The following is a 6096-nucleotide window of genomic DNA, read 5'->3' on the forward strand; positions in this document are numbered from 1 at the left end:
TTTTGATGTCGTGTTAAATTTGTATCATTGTTTCATTCAAAGAAACCCGTGGAACTATTGCACAGTGTGAGGATCATACTATCTCGCAGAGGGCAAGGTGGGCAACATCTGGCGCAGGGCCAGGGCCTACATGTAGATTACATAACCAGTACAGGGAAAATGATAAACGATGGGAAATAAGAAAGAAATAAAGATGTTACAAAACGCTCTTATGTATGGTGTCCAATGGGTTCTAAAGAGCCCATGAGTTGCCTTCCCCTGGGCTTAATGGAATTTCCCAAAGTTAAGCACTTGACAAAAGTCCAGGTTGGACAATAACTTTATAAGACATCTTAGGTGTCCCTCAGCTGCAATGGGTCTTGCTGCCCTAGGAGCTCATGTGCTGTTTAGGGCTCTGGCACACGGGGAGACTAGTCGCCCGCGACTAATCTCCCCGAAATGCCATCCCACTGGCAAAAATGTAAATCGCCAGTGGGATGGCATACGCAGCACCTCCTCTCGAGGCAACTTCCGCGATTTCAGGGAAATCGCGCCGCCACGTATGCCATCAGACATTTACATTGTCGCCGGTGGGATGGCATTTCGGGGAGATTAGTCGCCTGCAAACAGGGAGATTTGTTGCGGGCAACTAATCTCCTCGTGTGCCAGAGCCCTTAGGCTGTGTGCAATAAGATGGGGTTTAGCTCCCCTATGTCTTTACAACCCTACCTCTTCACATTTCTAATGTTATTGGGCAAAAGCCTTTGTACTTAGTTACAGTTAAGTCACTATTCCCTATTGGTCTAGTTAGGTTGACCACACCCCTTGCAGATTGATATAGTGTCTAGCAAATAGGTGTGGCCTGCTCTTTGGCTGCCTTCTCTCTTCCAGTGCAAAGCCCCATTGAGCCTTGGAGCAGAACATAGGCCCCAGAAGCCATTTTACCCCAGCGGATACCATCCCCTCTGGAGAAGTCAGGGGCAGGGCCCCATAAACGAGGGTTAGCAACCACAGCAGATTTGTCATAGCACTTTCTAGGAAAGTGACATAGTGAGATCTAGTAAGCAAGAGCAGTTTAATAGCCCCAACAAAGGAGAGTTAGTTTCTGGGAGTATCTTCCTATCCGGCAATGTTGCCTCAGTGTAGGACCACAGAGTAGAGATAGTGAAAGGTTAGAATAAAACCTTGATCCCTACTTAACTGGAGGACTCATATACTAGAGGTTATCAACCTGAAGGACAAGATATATTACCAGGCTACCTCCACAGGGGTATCAAGCTGAAAGGTGTAGTTTCCCTGCCCAGACTCTACCAAGAGGTGGGGTAAACCAGTGTACATCCTCCCTTCTTCCTCAGAGTGTGCTGTCAAGTAACAACTACCTCTGCTTGTGTGTGAGTATTTGACAACCCTGTTTACCATCGTGTCTTGGACAATAAACTTGTACTATAGTTAAACTACAAGAACCTTTCTGGCATCCATATTTACTACACCTGCACTACACAGCTATAGTGAGTTGTAGTTTCACTACACCCTCAGCTCCATCCAGGTCTCTTCCACCTAGCGATGGCCCATCCTGTTTAAAGGAGTCGCATGTAACCCATGCTCTAACCCATCACTAGCCTGGGTTTTGTCTAAATATAGCCAAACAAGCGGTACATTTTTTTAACCCTTTACTTGCCACAGATCATACAATCAATGGTGCTGGCTGTCAGGTTCCTGGCTGTGAAATATTGTAAATATTTTAATTATTTTAAATATTCTAATGTAGCTGGTGGTCAAAATTTAAACACCCACTATCGAATGGCTAAAATAACCCTATTGGTGTATTGGTGCTTGTCAGTCGATTCTTATATCAAACGGGTGCTTTTAAATGATCCTATTTGTAGGCGATGGATTTGTATCAAGATAATGAGAGTTGCAGTTCAGTAGCTAGGGGACTACAGGCCGGACATCTATGACAAAGAAACCAGCCACTCAACATACCTGGAAAAGAAACACATCTGCTACACTGTTACAAGAGTCAGGACCAAGCCAAGAATAGAACGGCATAAACAAATACGGCTTTCAATTACAAACCATTAAACATTCATAGTTAACATTTATTGGAAAGTTGTTTATTTTATTTGCAAAAATAGTTTTTGGGTGGAGATGCCCTTCAACTGGGCCCTTTAGAATTTGAATTTGCCACAACTGTAAATTGTTAAATTATCTTTCTTGATATGATAATATTGTTCTATTAACAACAACATTGAACTACAGCTGAGGTGCAATGGGAATTATGATAGCATTGTATTATCATATTCCCACTATTGAAGAATATAGTTTGCCACAGTTCATTAGAGAGACATTTCACAGCTATATATTTGTTTAATATTGTAAGGGTTATTTGATATTTAAATGGGCAAAAAGAGCAAATGTCTTTTCTTTGTACTTCTCTCCCCCTCTTCTTACAGCATTTGTCATTTTGCAACAAGGGCCTGAGCACATTTAATTTGTGCAAGAGGAAATTGGGGGGGGGGGTACTTAAAAGTATTAAGAGCTTGGTCTGGGGATTAATTCTGTCAAATTGCTTCCTCCTTCACTGCAACCATTTTATAGGCCTGCAATTTAAGTGCTACCTGTTATCACCATGAACTTTTAGTAATGGGTACCTGAATATCCAGATGTACTGGGTTGCATTTAAATCTATAAATACCTGCATTACCTAACTTACTGTATATACCATACCTTATTTAACAGTGGTTAGTGTGCCATCCTAACCCCATTTAGACATCTAGTCTAATTTATGAAGGCAACACAATGTGCAGATTTTCAGACGTAATTTTTTTACTGACAGTGTACCATTTTTCCCATATTTCCCTTACTTAAATACACACACTATATTTCATTCACCACAACATAACAAGCACAAAGAAGGATATGCAGAGTTAAAAACCACATTAGTGTGCAATTCACTTAGCACAAAATGTTTGCTTCCCCTGATGCTGGAATTACCAGTGAGTACACATAGCTGGTAATTTTAGGGTTGCCTTGCATATTTTTGCTGTTATGTTATGTATATATACATACATACACACATTGTGTATTTTGGTGTTCCTTGTTAAAGATTTTTATTCAACTTAATACTAAGGAATTATTGTACTGAAGAAGGAAGCATTGACACAGAATAACTATCCAGCCCTGCAATTCTTAGTTTGAAATTGCCCAATAGAAAGGCAATTTGGGCTAGATATTGCCTAATAGAACTGATATAATCATCCCTATCATTCATACAGAGCACATCCAATCAGGCACAGCTAAGCAAGAAGAGAAGATAGCTACTGACAGAATACAGTAGCTCACTTGAGTCTGCAGTCTTTTACACAATTGCACAACATTTTGTAACACCCAACAGAGATGTTTCAAGAGTTGCAGAAACAGTCCCTGGTTTTGCCTCTCTGTCCCTTGAAATTTGAAAAAATTATCCAACAACACAGCATTATATCAATTAAATTATGGCTAGAAATCAGCTGTTAGTGCCACCTCTAATTATATTAAATATATATTTATTTTGGAGCACTGAGACCTGCAGATTGCGCCCACAAGTAGGGGCTCCACAACTCAGCATAAATGCTCATATATTGTAGTGCCTCTAAAAGATTATTTTTTTGCTTAGAGTTGCCCTAAGACTGAAAGCTTCTTCCCCAAATTTTCCAGCAACATTTTTATACCATACCAGGGCTAGGGAGTGCAGAAACGGACACAGCAAAAATGGCACAAAATACTAAGTCAGTGAAAAAGTAAGTACATGCCATGTAAAATGTTACTTTGCAATCATTCATTCAGCATAAAATGAACAGATATGCCATTGCCTTTTGTGGTAAAAGTAAGTGCTCCCATGATAATGACAAGTAGACATTTCTTCTTACATTACTTGGGGGAATTACTTAAAAAAGGAAAACAAAACACAACTTTATAATATTTTCTCATTTTGTTTTTATGTACCCACCCTCCTGAAACGCTTATATACAATTTTTACATTCACCTCCCTTTACCTCAGTTCCTACCCTATAGTTCTCTGTTCGCCTTCCATCTAGCAACCAACATTTTTCTTTTCTTTAGGTCCCATTTGGCAAGAATCATTGTGTTTATCTCTTCAGGGCATTCAGGGAACAAGCAGGAACTCATCCCAGTGTAATGTGCATAACTTAGAAGAATTATTCTGTGCTTGCCTTTACCATGTCCATTGTAGTCCAATATTTTGCACTATGACAAATAGATATTGCCATTCTGCTGTCTAAAACTAAAGGAAGTGACTTATTGATTGCAAAGGCATGACAGAACATTGAGCTGCATAATGTTGGCAGGATCTTTTGCTAAATATTGGCAGTAATTCCAGCTATTTTTATTTTTTTACTTTAATTGTTCTTTAACATGCTAAATTTGCATTTCTGTTTATTTAAATTACACAGTGGACTACAGAATGTTAATAGGGCATTATATTTGTCATAATACAACATATATCCCCATCATCTATCAATATTGTTAAAACAAAGAACAAATATCAGTATGTTGAAAAAACTGTTTTCAAAACTTGCCATGGGGTGTATTTACTTTTCACACACTGTAACCTGTGGCTGTGACTTTGTAGCATCTGTGAATGCAATCTCAAACAACTGGGCTTGTTGACTAACCTTGAAATTGTTTACCACTCATCCAAGCATCTACTTTAGTTCAACTGAACAATAAGTGGTGACAAATGAGTGGTGAAACTTTCCAAGGTTTGTCAGCAATTTGCCTTAGCCCCTTGTATGCTAAAAGGGATGTGGTTCCTTTTATCTGCTGGAGATTTGATAAAGACCTGAATAAGACACTGTTCATTCTGACCCAACAGGAAGCATGGTATGGCATTTTATCACTTTCAGAAAAGAACTGTGGAGCAAAGAATCCAAATATATTTTAGAAAGACTGTACCACTATTGCAAGTAAATGAAACAGTGTACTGAACAATGTTCCCTAGACTTCATGTCCCTAGGTATGCTACAATCAGTCTAAGAGTTACAGTTTATACTATTTCCATTTATTTGTGTGCTTGCAAAGGAATATACATTGTTATATACACAGTTCCATGCCTGTGACTTATTTTCTAATTTTGCTGAATAATCTATTTTAAACTGAATATTTGTTCCTGTTATACTTTTTCAAAGCATTGTCATTTTCACTGGGGAGTATGGCAATTTGCTAGGCACCCCTTAGTGAATATAATCACTGGGTTCTGAGCTGTTCCACCTCTTCACTGAAAAATGCTCCAGCCCTGGATACATTCTATGTGCACACCACACCACCATCTTCTTCCAGGGGTTCATTGCAATTATCCAGGACCAGTGAATATACAGCAGAGTGAAGTGAAGTGAACATTTTACTGTACTACCACCAAAGCAAAAGCAAAGGAAAGCCGCACTTTTGTAGAGCTGTTCTCTGCAGCAATGATAGCTTTAAAGGAGAACTAATGTCTAACTAAAGAAATAGGCTAGAAATGTTGTACATTATGTTTTCGGCTTCTGTACCAGCCGAAGGCAACCACAGACCTTTGGCAGTATAGATCTGCGCTTCAAAGATGCCCCAGTAGTTTCCCATCTTCTTTTCTGCTGCTTTCCTACACATGCTCTGTGCTGCTGTCATTTACTGAGCTTAGGGACTGATGCACAATATATCTACAGTATATATCTATATATATATATATAGATATATATATAATAGAATCACAATATAAGGCTGATAAGTAAATAATACAGATTATAATTTATATAGTGCAAAGGGGGCTCTGAAACCAGTGCAATTAAAATCAGGAATTAATAATCAGCCCTGTAGCATCACCCTCTATATCATGGCAACCTAATTTTCTGCTTGATAATTTGCGATGACCCGTAAGCTTAGCTTCTCAACAGCTGCCCAGAACCCACTGAGCATGTGATTGTCACTGACAAAGTGTGAAATTATATCTCACCACAGAAAATCTCACCCACTTTCTATTTATACCTGGGATTTTTTATACCTGTGTATCTATAATTGGGTAAAAGTTGGAGTTCACCTATGGGGTGATTAGTGTCATCTCACTAATGAGAACAACCCAGAGCA

Source organism: Xenopus tropicalis, chromosome 6 (genome assembly GCF_000004195.4).
Source record: "Xenopus tropicalis strain Nigerian chromosome 6, UCB_Xtro_10.0, whole genome shotgun sequence".
Lineage (NCBI taxonomy): Eukaryota > Metazoa > Chordata > Amphibia > Anura > Pipidae > Xenopus > Xenopus tropicalis.